Source organism: Aquarana catesbeiana, linkage group LG02 (genome assembly GCF_042186555.1).
Source record: "Aquarana catesbeiana isolate 2022-GZ linkage group LG02, ASM4218655v1, whole genome shotgun sequence".
NCBI classification, from domain to species: domain Eukaryota; kingdom Metazoa; phylum Chordata; class Amphibia; order Anura; family Ranidae; genus Aquarana; species Aquarana catesbeiana.
The window spans coordinates 2,064,900-2,087,910 of record NC_133325.1 but is presented as its reverse complement, the minus strand read 5'-3'; the positions used below and the strand labels follow the sequence as shown (position 1 = coordinate 2,087,910).

At 42.2% G+C, this 23,011-nt stretch overlaps 1 protein-coding gene across 1 annotated transcript in view; it reads left to right on the top strand.

Annotated features, from left to right (window-relative positions):
• Positions 1–23,011, top strand: part of LOC141130067 (uncharacterized) — a 587,573-nt gene that overhangs the window by 470,784 nt on the left and 93,778 nt on the right.

Genomic DNA, 23,011 nt, shown 5'->3' with positions numbered 1-23,011 from the left:
GAATCGTCTCTCCTCGGGATCTGTTATGGGCACTTCAACGACGGGGAGAACGGAGACATCGGGAACGTCCTAAATATGCAGCAGAAGGGGAAAGCATATGCAGTGGTTGGAGTCACTTCAGCAGGTAAGTATATTCCCTCGTTCAGCGATCAGCGTTATGGCCATAATTGTCTGATGGACGAGTTTTGTCGGATAATCCGACCGTGTTCACCGATTCGGATCAAAATCCAGGTAAAATTGCTATGGAAGTCAGATCATGTGTACGAGACTTAAAGGAGAGTCTTCAAGCGGAGCTCTCACAATCCACGTCCTACTCCTTTCCTCCACGCCTCTTCTCCTTCATTTTTCCAGAGTTTGGTTGTCCTGGATGTTGACTTTCCACCGCGCCTCTTTGGTGAGAGCATGCCCTCAGAGAGTTAAATAAAGTAGTATTGAAGAAAGCCGGGAGCTCAGAAGCCGCACGTCCATACTCGACCATGTCCAGACCAGGCCAACAACTCTGTAAAGCAAAGGAATAACGCTACTTTTTAGCTTGGCACCGATACATTGTGTGTTCAAATAAACATTTATTTTACACAAAAGCAAAACCTTGGTTGTAAAATAACATAGTTTGTGAGTGTTTTGCAAGACAAGGAAAAAAAAAAAATTTGACTTGATATACAAGAAATGTCTTGATATACAAGTAGCGTCATGTCACAACAGAGCATAAAACAGAACATTAACAGAGGCGCCTCTAAGTGTAGCAATATGGTTACATTTCATGAAGGTACATTTAGTAAGTCACATGGTTGCTAATTAAAACAGGCTCCTCTAAGTATCCAAGCATTCTGGGTAAAGCTGTCTACATAGATTGTCCTCCTCACCGCCATCGTCTTCATCCCTTTCAAGATGCGTTCCTGGCTTTCAAATTGCTCTAATGCAGGGTAGTCTTCCTGGTAACGATTGCAGACTGACAGCGGTGAGAGTCGGCGGTGAGCAGGACGTACCATGTGGACAGCTTTACCCCAGATGCCTTCATACTAACAAGTGTCTCATCATCAACAATGAGAGTTGTTAAATGTTGTACCTTCAAATGCAGGCATCTTGCTACACTTAGAGGCTCTTCTCTAACATACTCTGGAGCTCCTGCTGGATTTTGCTTCTAATCCCCTTGGGCAGGCTTACATTTGTGGATGGACATTGTAGGGTTACACAGTCTGTTAGATTGATATAAACTTTTTATATGGAATTAAAAATGAATGAATTATGAATGTATGGATTTGTAAAAAATCATCCGAGTTCACATGATTTATTATGGGGAAATTTAATGGTGGATCCCGACATGAAAATGACGACGTTGGCTGAAAACGGGTGATTGGACAGCAGAAGGAAATCCACTCCTGGGACCCACTAGAGCAGTGCTTTGGTCCTACTTCTCCATTACAGATATGAACATTACATTACCAAAAAGATAACAATTGTGAAAATGTAACTTACATATACAATGATGGAACTACACCTGACAAGGATAGGATTAGAAATGTTAGCCTAATTAGTCGTCCTGCTTTGTAGACTCTGGAATACATAATGTTGATTTAAGGTTAAAAAATGTTGTCGCTCACAACAAAAGGTATGGATAATTAAAAAAAATAATAATTACCCTAAAATAGGTCCGAATAAGATTTTGAGGTACATGATTCCCTAGGTCTGAGGAATCCTCTGAGGCAGCCGGGAGTGCCGGTATTTCTGGTAGCAGATCATTACTGATGTGCAAGTCTACATTGTTTACAAGAGCAATATTATGTAGAACTGCACATACAATAATGATATCTGACACCAGTTCTGGAGAGTGCTGAGAGAGGAGTAGAGAAGGAAGCACCACCTGAGTGTAGTAATAACAAATGATGTTTAATGACACCAGGTAAAAACGCACTTACAAGATAAAAACCTATAAAAGGCTCATCTGTATAGGTATGTGGTCCTCGGTGTTCCCTCTGATCCTGTGGTGGTGACTCTGCAGGGATTCTGGGCTGTAGAAGGTGGATTACCAGCCGGGAGCTCCTTCTGTGGCCATCAGGAAGAGACTAGGGGCCGGCGTGGAGCGCACGTGGAGCGTACGTGACGTCACAGGTGGTCCGTCTGCTTCCGGGTTCGGTATCCAGGGGAGGGATCGTCCAGGGAGGAGGGCTGGCAGGGAGGTTGAGAGAAGGCTATGCGCTCGGAGCCACTGCTCCTTCAATAGGCCTAATAGGGAGGTGTCTGCAATGTGCTTTTATATGGCAGTGCTGTGAGATAACAGGTCCCAGCGTCTGTCAGAAGAAAGCACAGCGCCACCTGTGGGTGGGAGGGGAACTACAAGGTAACATAATATATACAGAGAAAAAAAGGAGGTTATATAATAGTCAGTGTCATGGAAACATATATATGAAGAAGTGCATGGTAGGACCACGCTGCCATATCCATGTCTATTGTAGAGAAGGGAGTCTCCTCCTCACCACCCATCTGGCGCTGTAATACCAGACTTTTCCAAGAAAATAACTATCACAAACAATCTCCCAACATATACAAAATTTCTTCTCTGAAAATAAAGATTCAGTGAGCGATTCATTTACTATATGGAATGCTCATAAAGCCTTTATGAGAGGCATCCTAATCCAATTGGGAGCTAGAGAAAAGAAGAGGCAGACTCAGCAGCTAAACAAAGTTCTCGCAGATATACATCTTATGGAAACTCAAAATAAAACCTCCCCATCAACAACACTTATCGACAAAACTAAATTCTCTTAGAGAACAACTTAGAACATTCCTAACCCAACAATATGACAAACACCTTAGATGCCTACAACAAAACTATTATGTTAATGCTAATATGCAAGGGGTACCAGTTGTGCAACATAACAAAACCTTTGGCAGGTAAACAATTCTCGAATACTACACAGATTTCAACTTTGCATCCAGCTGCTTGTCCTGAAAGCAGCCTTAAATCTGAAACGCTGCTAAATGCAAATTATATACAGTATATGGTGTATGGTTATTAACACCATCATATTTATGAAGCTATGTTTAAAATGACAATCACATCGCTGAATTATTCTGGTAGAGGAACTTTGAAGGATATGAGACTAGCTCTTTCAAATATTAATCTGAATGACCTGGAATACTGCCCATGAAACTATCTGAATCAGTGTAAAACATAGCGTGCACGAATGAAAAGACGGCATATCCATTAGATCCTGGAAATACATTTAGTCTTTCTAACCTTAAACACTCAATTCACATTAAATAATTAGTGTTACATCATTTACTGGATTGGCCCATTATGCATTCAATATTTTTGCTCTGTACCTCATACAATGCCGGACACATTAGGGTTGATTTACTAAAGGATTTGCGACTGTAAACTTAGCAAAGTATGTGCCGGGATTAGAAAAAGCTGTGTTCCCTTCAATGCTCCAATCATGAAAGATCACATTGGGGCAACAAAATATTATTCTTTTAAATTTGGAGCATTTAGATATTAGCAACATGTTTTATCTCTTCCCGCCTGCAATCTGTATATTATATATATATAATTATTTTTGTTTTTTTCTAGTCATTTGTATTGGTGTGTATAACATTACCTGCAGGTGGCTGCTTCTGAAAAAAATGTGAGTAGCTGTCTTCCGGTACTGTGATTGTTAAAAGAGAAGTGCGGGCTTTAAAAAAAAACAAAAAAACACTTATACTCACCTAAGTGGATGCAGCATCAGTACAATGCTGTATCTGTCCCCCCGCCAGCTCAATGAAAACCAATGAAAAGAGGTCTTTTGTCGCAAGGCTGTGCAGGGGGCTGGAGCAGCTTGCTCAGGCTCTCACTGAGAGGTTGAGTCAGCTGCCAGTTCATGCACCTGAGTGGATCTCGACATTAAAGTTGGAATCTCTCCAGAGCCTGGAATGTCTGTCTGTGTGACGTCATCCAACAGCAGCCCGTTGCCAGCTGAAAATGGATCACAGGAGCTTTGGCTCTTCTTCTCCTTTAACAGAAACTGCTGCTACTCACAATAGTTGTGCCAGCCACCCACCCCCTTCTGCCTTCTCCTTCATAAAACTGGTCTTACTATTATCATACTATGCATTGCTTTCTGTGAATGGGCAGATGCTGTAATTTAAAGTGGTTGTAAACCCACATAAAAAAAAAAAAAAGACCTGCAAGACAAAGGCATAATGAGCTAGTATGCATAGCATACTAGCTCATTATTTAATATTCACCAGAGATCGAAGCCCTCGCTGAGGTGCCCATACACAGCACTGGCCGGCGACATTTCTCCACGGAGTTACTTCCGGGTATCGCGGCTGCGGCGCTGAGATTGGCCGGAGCCGCGATGATGTCACTCTCCGCGCATGCGCACGGGAGCCCCCAGTAACGGCACACTCACTGAAGCAAATGGCGCGTATGTGCCATTGCTTCAGTGTGCATGCGCTGATGATGTTGGCACATGCAGATACAGAGGATATCTCCTAAACCGTGCAGGTTTAGGTGATATCGGGGGTAGCTACAGGCAAGCCTTATTATAGGCTTACCTGTAGCAAAAAGTGGATTGTAAGGGTTTACAAGCACTTTAACTCCTCCATTCACACAATTCAATACATTTTATGACAGCAGTAAGAGGAATTCTATAAATGGTGGAGAGGGCAGCAAGAGGCAGGCAACTGGTGTAACTATTGGCAGTAACAGTAACTTCTGTTAACCTCGACAGCACCAGAAGACAGTCACCTAGGGCAGCATCCAGTGGCTGTGAAGGAGCAAGCGCAGGAAGATTATTTTTATCAGAAGCAGATACAAAACAATACAAATGACACACACACACACACACACACACACAAAAAAATAATAATAATAATACCGTTACCTTGAACTTTGTCCTATGCTATGCTGAGGATAAACTAGTTTATATTCTTCCCACTGAGAACCAGCAGCCACACTTTTCATGGCTGCTGGTTCTCAATCCAGACTGTTAATAACAACCAGGATTCCCAACTGTGAACCAGTTAGAAAGGTTCCCTATTAAGTGATTACGACATCAGCTCTGACATATTGAATACATGCAGGCTGGAGGCTCCATTGACAAGCATGAAAGCCTTCAGCCTGTAGATTAACACTGTCATATTGAGGCTGCAGTCTAAATCTGCAATCTGCAGTGCCTCATTTTTGATAGTTTATTTGTTAAATGCAGTTTCATTATTAAAATAAAAATACATAAAAAAAATAGAAAAATGTAAAAAAAAAAAAAAAATGATCACTTTAGCACCTTAGTTAGCCTATAATAGAATCAGGACAGTATATTTTATGATAAAATGGTTTACCAAATAAATAAAAAAATTATATCTTGAAAAATATGTATAAAAATGATTTGGGTGTGCAAATTTGTCAAAAAGTTATTGTTACGTTAACCAACACATGCTGACACTGGTAAATTTGGGCTGGGAAACTAGGCATCATTAAAGGGTTATTCTGTTAGGCAGCTATAGAACATGAATCCTTGCAAAGAATGATTGTCATTAAGAATTAATCGGTACTCAACTTGGATTTATATATCATTCAATAGCACTTTATACATCATTCTGGATTGCAATAATGTTGATTAATTTAGTTGAGCAAAGCAATGTATGGCACCGTTTTCTTCATGATGTCTGTAATATGGTAGGTACCTAATATACCTCAATAGTGACTACTGGAACTAAGAATAACTTAGTACTATGCCACTGACAGTAACTTGACAGTATTTTGGACCAGATTATGACAAGGGAACCAGCTGCCCACTGGATTCTCCATAGAAATATAGGGTGAATGGACTGTAAAAAAAAAGAGAACTATGAAATTCAGCTCACAGTAGGAATGAGGTGGGAGAGATCTCACTGCCAGTGACACAAAGCGCAGCAAAAGCTGGGCCACCTTAAAGCGGTTGTAAAGCTTCTTTTTTTTTTTAAATAACAAACATGGTATACTTACCTCCTCTGTGCAAGGGTTTTGCACAGAGTGGGCCAGATCCTCCTCTTCTGGGGTCACCCTGTGGCGCTCCTCCCTGCATCGAGTGCCACCTTGAAGACCCACTTTCTAAGGGGGCACTCGTGCAGATGTGCTCCCGAGTCCTGTTGCTGTGTGGATTGACACAGACAGCAGGACTCAGACCCACCCCCGGCTCCCGTGTCACTGGACTTGATTGACAGCAGCGGGAGCCAATGGCTCCCGCTGCTATCAATCTGTCTAATGAGGACCTAAGACAGCGGCTGAAGCTGCTGGGCTTGTTCTCGTTGCTGGAAAGATGGGATTCAGGTAAGTAAAAGGGGGGCTCTGGGGGGCTGCTGCACTACAGAAGGTTTTTCATCTTAATGCATAGAATGCATTAAGGTGAAAAACCTTGAGGGTTTACAATCCCTTTAAGTTCATCCAATGGAAAAATTATCCAAAATAAAACAAACAGTAAAAAGAAAATTACATAAAGGCAATAAAATTTTAGGTCTCTTAACAACTCCCATTGCCTCAACTTTTAGAAGCCCATATTACGACTATCCACGAAAAAATGACCCATCCCCATTAACAAATTACAGACCCATATGACTCAATGTAGACTTAAAATTATATGCAAACATTTCAGAAAACTGATTGCTTCCTTTACTGCCCTCCCTGGTTTCATTGCATCAAGTGGGCTTTGTCTCTGGCAGGGAAGCTCGTGTTAATGCAATTAAGTCCTTGGAATGCTCATTACTGACTATCCTGCAATGTTAAACAAGGCTTCTTCCTGTCTACAGACTCTGAGAAGGTGTTTGACAGAGTGGCTTGGGACTTTATGGTGGCGGTTCTCACCTTTTTTGGCCTGGGTGCAAATGTGAGTTGAAGAACACTAGCTCAGTATACAACTCAACAGGTCAGAGTATAGGTCAATGGCCACCTGTCAAAGGCCTTCTCCATTAGTAATGGTACCAGGCAGGGCTACCCCTTTCCCCAATCCTGTTTGTCCTTATATTAGAATCATTGCTTCGCTGCATTTGTGCAAATAGCAACATCAAAGGAATGGAAATCTCTGGACAGGAATACAAAACAGCCACTTATGCCGACGATATATTCCTATTCCTCACCAAACCTCTCATCACTCTTCCTAATCTCCCCTAAGAAATTAAGACATTTGGCAAACTTTCAAGCGCAAAATACCACTCTCTTCATATTACCCTATCTCCGGAGTTGATGCTACAGTGGCAAAACAACTTTCCGTTTACTTGGAAACTTGATGTGATTGCTTATTTGGGTATACAACTCCCTTCTATCCTCAATGACTTATATGCTTATAACTATTTAACCTTACTTATTTAAACATTACAGCAAGACATGAAACAATGGGACAAGCCACACTTCTCATGGTTTGAGAAAAGAGCAATAATAAAGATGAATGTACTGCCTGGGTTCTTATACATACTGCAAGCAGTTCCTATTTACATAACGAATGCATTCTTTGTTGCACTATGCAAAACTTTCAACTCCTTCTTGTGGAAAACCAGAACCCAGAGAGTAAGTGTGTCACGCCTTTCTCTTCACAATTGAAAAGGGGGTATAGAACTTCCCAACATGAAACGTTACTTTAAAGCCTGTCAGTTAGGCGTATAAACTGGCACATATGCTCTACAACTAAAGACTGGATTACACTAGAACAGTCCTTTTCTCAAATACTTCTAGATATGCTCCCTTGATTTGCTTGCAGAGCCACCGCGTCAGACATGGTAAGTCACCCTTTTCTGTGGCCGGCGCTACATTGCTTATTGTCAAAAAAGACAACTGCTCTGAGGAGTGGGAAAGTGGGAAAGAAAATCGGGTTAGGTGCTTGTGGGAAAGTCAGGAGTCAAAAGAACAGGCGTCATCGGACCTGGTATTGAAGAGATAGCTGAGGTTAACAAAGCGAGCATAAGCAATGTAGCGCCAGCCACAGAAAAGGGTGACTTACCATGTCTGACTAGGTGGCTCTCGCTTTGTTAACCTTAGATATCTCTTCAATACCAGGTCCGATGACGCCTGTTCTTTTGACTCCTGACTTTGTTAGATAATGATTGTTGATGTTAAACCCAGTCCGGCTTTACATGTGCATGCTGTGCATACCACCCCCTCATTTACTTTTATTTTTTTTTCTCCTTCTTCTCTCTTGTCCCTCTATTCACCATCCCTCCCTTTCATCTTTCCCGACTGCGATGTCTGGCACTGCCTTTTTTTCACCATTTAAGATTTACCATCTTCTGGACCTAACACCACCCACCTTCTCTTTTCTCAGCTGACATCTCCCTGGGCAGACACCTATTCCCCAATGCACTGAAATTCTGGACAGGTTTACAGTCTATTGCCCCGTACACACGATAGGATTTTCCGATGGAAAATGTGTGATAGGACCTTGTTGTTGGAAATTCCGACCGTGTGTAGGCTCCATCACACATTTTCCATAGGAATTTCCGACACACAAAGTTTGAGAGCAGGATATAAAATTTTCCGACAACAAAATCCATTGTCAGAAATTCCGATCGTGTGTACATAAGCTCACGCACAAAGTGCCACACATGCTCAGAATAAATTAAGAAACAAAAGCTATTGGCTACTGCCTCGTTTATAGTACTGAAGTACGGGTTTTTTACGTCACCGCGTTCAGAACGATCGGATTTTCCGACAACTTTGTGTGACCGTGTGTATGCAAGACAAGTTTGAGCCAACATCCGTTGGAAAAAATCCATGGATTTTGTTGTCGGAATGTCCGATCAATGTCCGACTGTGTGTACAGGGCATTACTTTCAGATTATGGATGTATCCCTATTCCTATTTTCTTTTTTCCTTGTCAAAAGAAGTTTATTGAGTATACAGTGTTATAAAGGTACATAAAGTAAGTTTACAAGGATCTATAAAGTAAGCTCATTGTTTTACAGTAGGGTTTATATAGGTAAATATCATGAAATTTCAAATATTAAACATTGGGTTCACGTAAACCTAAATTAAAGATATATATCATTTCCTTAGTTACTTTTGTAGGTATTTAAATGATTTATACCTACTATACATATTGTTTACAAGTAGAGTGTATATAGGTCAAATAAATTCTGATAATGAGCTTTAATCGTAAGGTGGAGAAAAGGAAAGAGAAAGAAGAAAAAGGGTTGAAAGGTAGAGGTATGGTCCACAAGGTTGTCCCGCTCGTCAGTTTATTATTCTTTTTAGTTCTCTTTGAAGCCTTAGAATGGGTGTCTCTGTAAGTCATTTAATCTGTTACCATGGCAACAGGACAGAGTCATTGAAGTTTGACAGGAACTGTTGTTTTATCCAAGGATGCCAAAGTTTTTCAAATTTTGGAATTTGATTTTGATCGATGGCTACCATCTTAGCATGGGACATTGTATTATTCATTCTGTGAATTGTTTCTGCTAGTACCAATGTAGGAGATTTCCATGCCTTGGCCACTGTTTGTTTTGCAGCCGTTATTAGTTGGATCATAAGTTTGAATTGAGAGAGTGTTAACCATTCCGGTTTTAGATTAAGTAAAGTTAAATATGGATCTGGTTGTATTATTTTTTTAAATATTTTAGATGCAATCACGAAGACTTCCTTCCAGAAGGTTTGGATTACTGGGCACGTCCACCATATGTGTAAATATGTGCCTATTTCTGGGCATCCTCGAAAACAAAGAGCTGAGGTATTAGGTGAATATTTTGCCACTCTAGCTGGTACAAGGTACCAGCGAGTTAGGACTTTATAATTTGTCTCCAGTGCTAAGATGTTGGGTGAAGATGACTTAGATGTGAGCCATATGTTAGACCAGTCCGTGTCTTCTAAAGTTCGTCCCAGGTCCTCCTCCCACCTCTGAACGTAAGAGGGTCTATTAAGATTTGCTACTCCAAATAATTGATTATAAAGTGATGAAATTGTACCTTTAGCAAATGGATCTTTTGTACAGATTGATTCAAAAATGGATAATTGGGATAATGGTGTATCCCCCTTTAGGAATGGTGTATAGAAATTTTTGATTTGGAGATATCTAAATATCTCAGAGTTTGGTAGATCATATTTTTCTCTAAGCGATGGGAATGAAAGGAATGATTTAGATGCTATGAAGTCATTTAGTGTCTGAATGCCTGATGTTGTCCAAGCTTTAAAAGAATTTGGGTAGATCCATGCCGGATAAAAGGCCGGGTTTCTGATAAAAGAAAGGAGAGGATTGTGTGGAGATTGTAACTGATATTTGGTTTTTAGTTTATCTCAGAGAGATAAGAAGTGTTTAGTTATGGGATTATGAATTTTAAAGCGGTCTTTAGGATCAAGCCATATTAAATTTGATATTAATAGAGGGTCATTTTCTGAAGCCTCTATAAATACCCATAATGGGATTTCCTGTTTTGCATGGTATTTGGACAGACTGGCCAAATGTGCTGCTCTGTAGTAGTTAGTAAAATTAGGGTATCCCAGGCCTCCTTTATATTTGGGAAGATGTAGTGTGTGTATAGGTATACGTGGTTTAGAAGAGCCCCATATAAACGAGGTTGCTCTTTTTTGTACTATTCTCAAAAAATAGGAAGGAATTGGAATAGGGAGGACTCTAAATAGATAAAGCAATTTGGGTAGAATAGTCATTTTGATTGCATTAATCTTCCCTATCCAGGATAAAGGAAGTTGCGACCATTGTTTTATTAGATTTGTGATCTGTCTTAATACAGGAGGATAATTGGTTGAGAATAAGTCAGAATGAGATGCTGTTAAATGAATTCCAAGATATGGGATTGATTTTTCTGCCCATGTGAATGGGAGTGCAGCCCTAGCCGGGATCAATTCCATGTTTGTGAGTGAAATATTAAGCACTAGGCATTTCTTAGGATTAATCATAAGGCCGGATTGGGCTGCAAACCCATCAAGAGCTGGTATTAAGTTAGGACCAGAGACCTGTGGTGATGATAGAAAAAGTAATATATCGTCTGCAAATATACATAATTTGTGTGTAATACCTCCTACTTCAATGCCAGTTATAGTTTGGTTTGTTCTGATGTATTGGGCCATGGGTTCGAGTATAAGGGCAAATAATATGGGAGATAATGGGCAACCCTGTCGGGTACCTCTTTCGATATTAAAGGCTTCAGATTTGTAGCCAGCATATTTTATATAGGCTTTGGGTTTATTATATAACGCTTTGATCCATGTTAAAAAGTGGGGTCCAAAACCCCATTTTTGTAATGAATATTGCATATATTGCCAGGATACTGTGTCAAATGCCCTCTTAATATCGAGAGATAGAAAACATAAAGGGATTTTCCGTTTTTTAGCAATATGTGCCAATAACACTGCCCTGCGTATATTATCGCCTGCCTGTCTATTTGGCATGAAGCCTACTTGATCTCTATGTATTAATTTTCCTATAATGCTATTGAGGCGTTTTGCTATTATTTTTGCTAATAATTTAATATCGAGGTTTAACAGAGAGCTAGGCCGATAATTCACACAGGAAGTATCATCAGAAAGGGGTTTTGGGATCATACAAACAATTGCCATTAGTGTTTCTTGCCGAAAAGAATGTCCATCTAGAAGTTTGTTAAAAGTTTCAGTGAGAATGGGAGAGAGTATTTCTGAGAATGTTTTATAGTATAAAGCTGAGTAGCCATCTGGGCCTGGTCTTTTGTTAAGTTTTAGGTCTTTTATGGCGTTAGCAACTTCATCTATAGTTATAGGCTCATCCAAACTGCTTTTTTGATTCTGAGATAACTCAGGTAAGGTTATTTTTGAGAAGAAGGATTCAGCCTCTGTAGGATTAAATTCATTGTTTGTCTTGTATAAAGTTGCGAGATGTGAGTGAAATTTATGGACTATTTTAACTGGATTACAAGTGTAAACATTTTTTGATAATTTCAAACGTATTGGTTTGAAAGATTTGTTAGTTGAATTTAATGCCCGAGCCAAATATGTACCTGGTTTGTTTGTATTCATGTAGAAATTGTGTTTGGAGCGTTTGAGGGATTTATCAACTTACTCAGTGAGAAATAGATCGTATTCCAATCTAGATTTTTCCAGATGAGATTTTGTACTCTGAGATGGATTATCTTGAAATGATATGTAGGCTGCATTAAAATTGAGTTCTAGTTTTTTTGCTAGATTTTTGCGTTCCCGTTTAAATAGTGCCATTTGTCTTTGTATTGTACCACGCAAGACAGGCTTATGAGCTTCCCACAGTGTTATTGGGGAGATGTCTGTTGTATTATTAATTGATATGTATTCCTTTAAAGCTTGTTCAATGGCCATCTGATGTAGTGGGTGTTTGAGCATTATGTCCGGTAAGTACCACGTTGGGTCATGCGCTTTTGGTATGGCTGAGGCTATAGTAGTGTATACTGCATTATGGTCAGACCACGGAATCGGAATTATATCTGATGCAATAATTTCTGGTATCATTCCTATTGTTAGAAAAATATGATCTATTCTGGTGAAGGTTTGATGAGGGTGCGAGAAATAACTGAATTTCTTTTTCATTGGGTTACTTTCTCTCCATGAATCTACCAGATTGTATTTGGAAAGAAGTTGAGAAAAAGGTAATCTAGAGGTTATTTTGGATGGTGTAAAAGGTGATTTATCTAGAAATGGGAGGAGGACCTGGTTCGAATCCCCACACATTATCACTGTTCCTATTTTGTGTGTATTAATCACTTGTAATATATGTGAGAGGAATGGTGTAGGTTGTTTGTTAGGAGCGTAGTAGGAAATCACCGTGATTGCTGTATCCATTATATAACCCATGAGTATCAGGTATCTACCTTCTGGGTCTTTAATTTCTGATGATAAGGTGAATGGTGTGGATCGGTGAAATGCAATTAGAGTTCCCCTTTGCTTGGTACAGGCAGAAGCCGTGTAAATTTGTTGATAAAAAGGAGAAATATATTTTGGAGTAAAATCTTTGGTGAAGTGTGTTTCTTGGAGGCATACTATGTGAGCCTTCTTGTTATGGAAAGTACGGAAGGCTTTGGTCCTTTTTTGAGGGACATTTATTCCCTGAACATTCAGGGAAAGTATATTCAGTGGTGCCATGGCAATAGATCAAATAGTTTTGACTTACTTTTTGTTATGCAGAGCTGACTGCGCAGATCAACCTGTGTGGACTGAAGAGATGAATAGATAGAAAAGAAACCAGTGAATTCTGGAGTAAAGAGTAAACAAAAAACATATGAGATTAGATGATACATTGTATAAATTATTTTTTGCAAGTAATCACAATTTACCCGTGAAAGAGAATAAATATCTCTCTCAGGGGAATAAGTGCCTTCGTCACACTCCCACATAATATGGTTGGGAGAATGAGGAGGGCTAATGGGGGTACACGGATCTTCCGCTTACAGGAGAGAAGTGCTATGTCAAAAGACATCAAAATGATGTTTCATTAATTGGAGTGCAGAATATAGTTTTTGTTGAAATTATTTATTCCAGGGTGGTTGTATATGGTTAGTCTTGCCCTAGGCTAAATAATTCAGTTAGAAAGGTACTGTTAATAACTTTGGTATTGATGAAGATAGTTTGAATTATTTTGGGATTTTAACCCTTTTAGAGTAAACAAATACATATTTTATTCATATGTAACTGTTTAGATATGTTAACTCATAAAATTGAGGTTGTATTGCTTCAGATTAGAATAAACAAAAACATAATTCTAGGAACTAGTTAGGTAATAATATATTTGTTTTAAGAAAAGAAAGAAAAAGCTTCCATTACTTCTGGATTATTGAACATATTTGTCCTAAAAAGTAATAAATCTATTGTTATTACCTGATAATATATAACTGAACAAGAATTTCCTTATTTCACTTATATATTCTAAGGCTATATGAATCAAAAGTAATAAGAAATATAACTGGAATGTAACATGATCCCACACAGTGTGTGACTATCAGAATGCAGTTACATTCAGTTATAAATACAGTTTTTTTTATAGAGAACCATCTCTTAGTATAATAAATGAAGAGATATCAGGAATTAGGATGTCAGTCCATTGAATCTTCTTGGTCCATGGATAATGTGGCATAACGGCCTCTTTTGTGAGAATGATGATTCCCATTTTGTTCTGAAATTTTCTGGGTGCTGCCTGAAGGTGAAGATGATGCCATTCTTCTGCGTGTGGGAGTGTTGCTGCTTGTGGGTTCTGTCAGATTTAATTTTAAAAGGGTTTGTTGTAGTTCATCTGCTGATCTGCTTCTGTAAATTTTACCTTGGTAAATAAATCTGACTGAAAAGGGGAAGCCCCATTGATATATAATGTTGTGGCGTTGCAGGTCCATTAGTTGGGGTTTCATGGATCGTCTTTTAGTAATAGTAAGTTGGGATAGGTCAGCAAAAATTTGATAATTGTGTCCTTGAAAATTAAGTTCCTTTTTTTCTCTTGCAGCAATTAGTATTTGTTCTTTCGTTCTGTAATAATGAAATTTTGTGATTATATCACGTGGGGGTCCATCTTTCTTTTTGGCTGTGAGGGCTCTGTGTACTCTGTCCAGTTCTAAACGTTCAATAGGGATATCTGGCTTTAGTTCTTGTAATAGAGCAGTAATAGTAGATTGCAGGTCTGTCACAGTTTCAGGTATTCCCCTTATGCGCAAGTTTGAACGTCTGGCTCTATTTTCGTAATTTTCGAGCTTAGTTTGAAGTATTAAATTCTCTTTTTTTAATTGTTCCAATTCTGTTATATTTTCTTGGGTTGTAATTTCAATTTCATCCATTTTTATTTCTAAGGCTGCGGTGCGGTTTCCCAGCTCTCTTATTTCTTTGGTTAGGCTTTTTGTTATTTGGTCTGAGGTTTGTTTTAAAGCCTTATGAAGCATCTTTTCAAATTGTAATAATATTACTGGGGATACTGAGGAGGCTTGTGGAGAAGTTTGTGAGAGGATTTGTTCTGTATCTGACTCAAATGGAGAGTCTTGCTGTGACATTTTCTGTCTGTGAGAGCGCCCTGATGCTGTATATTGTGAGGTGACTGGAGCTGCTTCAGCTGCAGTGAGTGCCTGTGAGCTCTTTGTGAGGTGATTTTTATTTCTGCCACGGTTTCCTCTTAGTACCATATTTCCTGCCCAAACTTTCACAGTTTGTTCCCTGGGGCAAAAAGGTTCAAATGGATACCTTTTGAGCCTGCAGGCTCCGCTTTGTCCTTCTCTTCTCTCCTCAGCGTTGTGGAGCTCTAACAATGCATGTCTGCTCCGCTAAGCTCCGCCTCCTGCAGAAGTGTTGAGCAGTTTTTTTAATCACATTTTATTTGGAACAAATACACTTTAATGAGTTTTAGTGCAGACAAACACAAAATAATTCCCACATTTTTGGTAAAATACAATAAATGATGTTAAGCGGAGTAAATAGATACCTAACATGTCAGGTTTTTATAATTGCACGCGCCCATGGAACTGCGCCAAACTGCAGTACCTAAAAATCTCCGTAGGAGGCACAATAAAAGCCTTCAGAGGTCACCAGCTTAGAGTTGCACAGGAGGTCTGGAGGGAAATTTATTGCTCCGGCTCTGATGTTCGTTGCGATATCACACATGTGTGGTGCGATCGCCGTTCACATGAGCAAAGGGGGTGGGGATGCTTTCATTTTTTTAAATATTTTATTTATAACCTTTTTTGGGCCCAAAATCTGCATTTTTTCACTTATAAAGCAGAACTCCGGGAAAAAAACTTTTTTTCATGTTTTCGTTGCTGATCTCCTACCTTTACCAACTATGCCATCCATGTTCTTCTGAGCTCTGTAGTTCCTCTGCAATAACCTGCTGATCTTGCTGATAAACCTTTATTGCCTGGTGATTTCCTGTTTGTAAGACCGCTGGCTGCTATTCCTCCTGTACTCCCAGCCAGCGGTCTTGTCACTGCCCACCTGTAGTTCTGAAAAGTGGGGAGAGGGACTTGTATTTCCGCCTGGCTCACTGTAGTGGGTGGAGGGGGTCTCCCCGGTCTGTGCCGCCTATTAAGGTGGTGTCCGCCTCCTTTGCTCTCTCCTCCTCCCTGCCAGCACCGCCCCCATCCCCCCATCACCGCCCGCCATCTCCCCCATCGCCACCACCCGCCTGCCATCTCTCTCCAGTGCAGAGCGGGGAGAGTTACCACAGATCATCGGGATGACAGAGCGGATCTCGGGCTGACAGTTGTTGTTGGTGAAAACACCTCCCTGTATCGGCATTGGAACAGTGTGCTCTGCGCTGTCTATCGCAGTGCCGGTACAGGGAGGCGGGGCTGTACGGCGAGCGGTGATTTCACCAACAACAAATGTCAGCCCGAGATCCGCTCTGTCATCCCGATGATCTCTAACTATCCCTGCTCTGCACCGATAAGCTGCACTAATAAGCTGCACTGATGGGCACTGATAAGCTGCACTGGTGGGATCTTATGAGGCTTCACTGATGGCCACTGATAAGCTGCACTGATAAGCTTTACTGATGAGCACTGATGAGGCTGCACCGATGGGCACTGATGAGGATGCACTTATAAGCTGCACTAATGAGCACCACTAATAAGCAGTGGACACCATCCACTGCTTTACTGACACCGTCCTCTGCCAAATATCTGTAGGAGGGGTTTCCACCATCCCTGCAAAGTTTGCAGAAATGTTTTATGTCTTATTTTCAGTGTGATGTGTATCATATATGATGTTACATATCACAGAGACCGATATTGTGCTAATATTGAAGTTTATTGAGATTTTCATACATTAGAGGGTTCCACCATTGTTGATTAGTAAATTAGAGCTGCACTTTTTTGTTTTTTTTCCTCATGGTGACATTTACTTGTATCATACGCTGATGTAAAGCAGCATGTCCCGGCTCTCTCTGTGGTGCGGATAGGGATGTGCTCCTATACATCATACAAGCACTGATTACTGATAGAAAGATCTCAAAGCTGCATGAGGAGGAGGAATATTTCTAATACAGAATTACAGCAGAGTACAGAGTGTATAATATATCATTATGGGATGTGTGTACAGTTCAGTAATGATTACATAAATCATGTAAGGGAAATATGTTGCTGTGTCGGGAGAGGAGATCACAGACATGCTTTACAGTTATAAGAATTTCCCCTCACTGTCTGTGTTGTGCTCAGCAGTGTGTCTGCAGAATGAGGGGCGTGATGTATGGTGAAGTGGGCGTGTTCACATTTACATGTACAGGCCTAGTGTACCTCCCACATTCACTGCAATTTGCAAAGCATGATGGGAAATGTAGATTAATGACAGTGTAAAGAGAGGGGAGAGGATATGATGTCATCACTGTTCTAACAGATCCTCCCGGGCAGAATACAGGATACATTTTTTGAACTACAGAGCTGAAAATTCAATTTGACTTTTCTCTTCAATGGTAAAGAATTTCACAAATGTAATAACTGTTTAGTGTTTTGTGTGTGTGTGGGGGAGGGGGTGTACTAATGTTGGATTTTTTTGCCAATCCCTGGGGTTCTGCTTTAAAAATGCAAAAAGACCTCTGGCAGTAAAGGAGGTAAGGTGAGCTAGATGGGATCACTCTTCTGTGGTCACACTCTAAACATTAGAGCTCCCCCTAGCTGCAGCCTGGTAATAGCATTGCTAGGAGGTCTATTCGTTGAGCTGCTCCATACTTCCTGTCTTTAACCACTTCCCACCCACCATATAGCAAAATGACAGCCAGGAAGTGGTTTCATTATCCTGACTGAGCGTCATGTGACATCCAGCAGGATAAGCCACGACACACCGAATTCTGACACACCGTAAATCCGATCGAGGTAAAGAGCCTCTGACTGAGACTCTTTACCATGTGATCAGCTGTGTCCAATCACATCTAATCACAGTGTAAACAGGAAAAGCCGTGTATCACACTGACAGGTGTGAGTAGAGGAGAGCCAATCGGCTGCTCTCCTAATAGGGGGGTCTGCGCTGATTGATTATCAGTGCACCTGTGTCCAATCACATCTAATCACAGTGTAAACAGGAAAAGCCGTGTATCACACTGACAGGTGTGAGTAGAGGAGAGCCAGTCGGCTGCTCTCCTAACAGGGGGGTCTGCGCTGATTGATTATCAGTGCAGCCCCTCGAAGATGCCCACTCAGGACCACCAGGGATGCCCACCCATCGCCACCAAGTAAGCCTACTAGAGCCCACCAGGGATGGCAATCATTGCTCATTAGGGATGGCACTCTGTGCCCATCAGTGATGCCTGCCAGCGCCTCTGATCAGTGCTGCCTATCCGTGCCCTTCAGTGCCACCCATCAGTCACCCCTATCAGTGCTGTATATCAGTGCTGTATATCAGTTCCGCCGATACATGCCGCATATAAGTGCCACCTCATCAGTGCCCATCAGTGGAAGAGAAAACTTACTTATTTACAAACTTTTGTAACAGAAACAAAGAAAAACTTTTTTTTTCTTTTTTCAAAATTATTGCTCTTTTTTTATTTGTAGCACAAAAAATAAAAACTGCAGAAGTGATCAAATACTACCAATAGAAAGCTCTATTTGTGGGAAAAAATTTTGTTTGGGTACAGCGTCGTACGACTACGCAATTGTCATTAAAAATGTGAGAGCGCTGAAAGCTGAAAATTAGTCTGGGCAGGAAGGTGTATAAGTGTCCGGGATTGAAGTGGTTAAAAAAAAACATCTCCTGAAATGTAGGGGTCTTCTAGTAAAATCAGCACACAGTACACACATTACACATTGTTAGGCACATAGGTATCCCTTTCATTGCCCCTAGATGTTATCCCCTTCCCAGCCAGTGTCATTCGTACAGTGACAGTGTGTAGTATTAGCACTGATCTCTGTATGTCAGGTGATGTCAGTGTCAGCTAGTCAGTTCCCACCCAGCGTCAACCGCACTATCACAGTCCTACTATAAGTCACCGATCACCACCATTACCGGTAGGGATGAGCTTCCTGTTCGAATCAAACCCATGTTGAACTCGAACATCAGCTGTTCGACCGTTCGTCGAATTGCAAACGATATGGGCCGTTTGCGCCAAATTCGTGTGGCGCGTCACAGCCCATAATTCACTGCGGCATCGCAGTGCATTGCTGGCTGATGATTGGCCAAGCATGCACTATGACCCGCATGCTTGGCCAATCACAGCGCCGTCGGTAGAGAGAGCTGTAATTGGCCAAAGCCAGGGTGGCTTTGGCCAATTATGGCTCAGGGGGTTTAGAACACGCCCCACACTATATAAGGCCGCCTGCATGGCAGCCCAGTGTAGTGTGTTCCGGCGTGCTTAGAGAGAGAGACAGTGTCATTTCATTTGAGTTAGCTAGCTTAGGCAGGACAGTCAGTCAGTTAGCTGCACTTACAGTGTATTGTGTATATATATGCATCCCAGGTGTTGTATATATATATATATATACACTGTATTCAGTTCAGCTAGATCCGTTCCGGTAATCTTCCTACTGACAGGCAGGCTTGTCTTGTTACAGTATTTACAGCTACCTGAAGAAAATTGCTGTTGTTCTTTGGATCCTATTAGTACCACAGTCAGGCAGCTAGACTATTTACAGTTAGTGTAGTGCATCCTCCTCACAGTGTTCAGCTAAAGCTACAAGTTAGTTTAGTGTGACCTCTGCACAGTGTTCAGCTAAAGCTACAAGTTAGGGTAGTGCGTCCTCCTCACAGTGTTCAGCTAAAGCTACAAGTTGGTGTAGTGCGTCCTCCTCACAGTGTTCAGCTAAAACTACAAGTTAGTGTAGTGCGACCTCTGCACAATGTTCAGCTGAAGCTACAAGTTAGTGTAGTGCGTCCTCCTCACAGTGTTCAGCTAAAACTACAAGTTAGTGTAGTGTGACCTCTGCACAGTGTTCAGCTAAAGCTACAAGTTAGTGTAGTGCATCCTCCTCACAGTGTTCAGCTAAAACTAGAAATTAGTGTAGTGCGACCTCTGTGCAGTGTTCAGCTAAAGCTACCTGTAGAAGGTTGGTGGTGCTTTCCTGATCCTATCACTACCGCAGGCAGCTAATTAAGCTACAAGTTAGTTTTTTGCGAGCTCTGCACAGTGTTCACCTAAAGCTACCTGTAGAAGGTTGGTGGTGTTTTCCTGATCCTATCACTACCGCAGGCAGCTAAATAAGCTACAAGTTATTTTTTTGTGAGCTCTGCAGTGTTCACCTAAAGCTACCTGTAGGAGGTTGATGGTGTTCTCATACTACAGGCAGGCAGTTGATTTTGCTAGCTGCAGTATCAGTACATATATATATATATATATATATATATATATATATATATATATATATATATATCCCAGCTTAGTGCAGCTACAGGCCATTAGTATGTCTGGAAGGCCATCAAGGAGAGGCAGACAGTCACAAGCCAATAAAAGAGGGCAAGCAGGCTCTGTGTCTAAAGGCAACAGTGCTGGTCGTGGAGACGGTGCACCGCCGAAAGAAGTTCGCTCCCAGCCATCCACATGCTCAGCGGTTGAATGCTAGCTTGGCAAAATTGCTAGCACTTCAACTGCTGCCTTTTCAGTTGGTAGACTCTGCCCCCTTCTTTGAGTTTGTGGAATGTGCGGTTCCTCAGTGGCAGGTACCCAAACACCACTTTTTCTCACGGAAGGCGATTCCGGCTCTCTACCGGCATGTGGAAGGCAATGTCCATGCCTCGCTGGACATGGCAGTCAGCGGTAAGGTGCATATTCCTGCTGACTCATGGTCCAGCAGGCATGGACAGGGACGTTACCTAAGTTTCACAGCGCATTGGGTGACTCTGCTGGCAGCTGGGAAGAATGCAGGACAAGGTGCAGTAGTGTTGGAGGTTGTTCCACCACCACGCCTCCAAAATGCCACTACTAATGATTGTGACACACCTCTCTCCTCCACCCCCTCCACTTCTTCTTCCTCCATGGCCTCTTCCTGTGCTTTGTCCTCGGAACTAGTGGTGTTCCGTAGGCGTTCAAGGGGCTACGCAAGTACGCAGGCCAAAAGATGCCATGCGGTGCTTGAGCTGGTGTGTTTGGGGGACAGGAGCCACACTGGGCAGAGGTTCTGTCAGCTCTGCAGGGACAGGTTCAGAGGTGTTTGATGCTACACCAACTTAAGGCAGGAATGGTGGTTTGCGACAATGGCACCAACCTCCTCTCTGCCCTCCGACAGGGACAAATGACCCATGTGCCCTGTTTGGCTCACGTCCTTAACTTGGTGGTGCAGCGGTTCTTGGGCAGGTACCCAAGCTTACAGGATGTCCTGAGGCAGGCCAGGAAAGTCTGTGTGCATTTCATCCGGTAATATAATGCCAGTGCTCAGCTGGCGGACCTCCAAAAGGAGTTTAACCTGCCCAAGAACCGCCTAATCTGTGACATGCCCACCAGGTGGAACTCAACATTGGCCATTCTGCAGCAGCTGCACACGCAGCAGAGGGCCATCAATGAGTACCTGTGTGACTATGGCACCAGGACAGGGTCAGGGGAGCTTGTTTTTTTTTCCCCACGCCAGTGGGCCATGATCAGGGATGCATGCACTGTCCTGTCACCATTTGAGGAGGCCACAAGGATGGTGATCAGTGACAGTGCATGCATCAGTGACACTGTCCCCCTTGTCCACCTGTTGGAGCACACGCTGCGTGGAATAATGGACAGGGTACTTGAGGCAGAACAGAGGCAGGAAGAGGAGGACTTCCTTAGCTCTCAAGGCCCCCTTTATCCAGACAGTGTTCCTGCGTACCTGCCGATCACACAGGAAGAGGACGAGGAGGAGGAGGAGGAGGATTGTGTCAGTATGGAGGTGGAGCCTGGCACTCAGCATCAGCAGCAGTATTTAAGGGATCAGTCCCAAGAAACCCATGGACTTGTACGTGGCTGGGAGGAGGTAGCTGCGGACCATGTCGTCCTTAGTGACCCAGAGGACTCCGGACCGAATGCCTCAGCAAACCTATGCTGCATGGCCTCTCTGATCCTGCAAAGCCTGCGTTAGGATCCTCGTATTCGTGGTATCAAGGAGAAGGACCAATACTGGCTGGCAACCCTCCTTGATCCACGTTACAAGGGTAAGGTTGCGGACCTTATCTTGCCATCGCAGAGGGAGCAGAGGATGAAACATCTTCGGGAGGCCTTGCAGAAAGGTCTGTGCAACGCGTTCCCAGAGACTGGGATGTTACAAACTCCTGTTTCTGAACAACGTGTTGCTGAGGCTTCGGTCAGTCAAAGAAAGAGCGGTGGAGAAGGTGGCCGTCTGACCGATGCGTTCAGACAATTTTTTAGTCCGCAGCCCCAAGGTATGATCGGTTCCAGCAACCATCGCCAGCGTCTGTTTTACATGGTGCAGGAATACCTAGGGGCAAGATCTGACTTGGACACCTTTCCCACCGAAAATCCTCTGGGTTACTGGGTCTTGAGGATGGATCACGGGCCAGAGCTTGCACAGTATGCAATTGAGCTACTGACCTGTCCTGCATCCAGCGTTCTTTCGGAACGCACATTCAGTGCTGCTGGAGGCGTAGTAACCGATCACAGGGTGCGTCTGTCCACCGACTCGGTCGATCGACTGACCTTCATAAAAATGAATCAGTCCTGGATCACCACCAGCTACCAAGCACCTGATGCTGATGTAACCGAATATTTTTTTTTGAAATCTCAGATCCCTTCAAAGACTGCAAATGCTGATGCTGAGTGACTATCCTGAGTAATTATCCTCCTACTCCTCAATGATCACGCTGATAGCTTGTAAGAACATTTTTGGTTCTGGGCGCCGCCACCAGTGCCTAAGGCCCAATTTTTCAGCCCCTGTTTAACAGGGGCGTGTAATTACGATTTTTGATGCAATACTTTGCAGCAGGGCTCGTTCCTGTGTTCCAACTAGAGTGTCTGTGAGGGGTTGCAGTGTTGTGGCCACAACAACACCTAAGGCTCAAATTTCTGCTGAGTATATAGGGCAGGCCTCTACTTTCAAACATCCAACTTACAAACGACTCCTACTTGCAAACGGAAGAAGACAACAGGAAGTGAGATGAAATCTACCCCTAGGAAGAGAAATTCTCTCCTGTAAGAGTTAATATGGGAAAAACATTTCTCCTTTCCACTGATGCTTTATCACC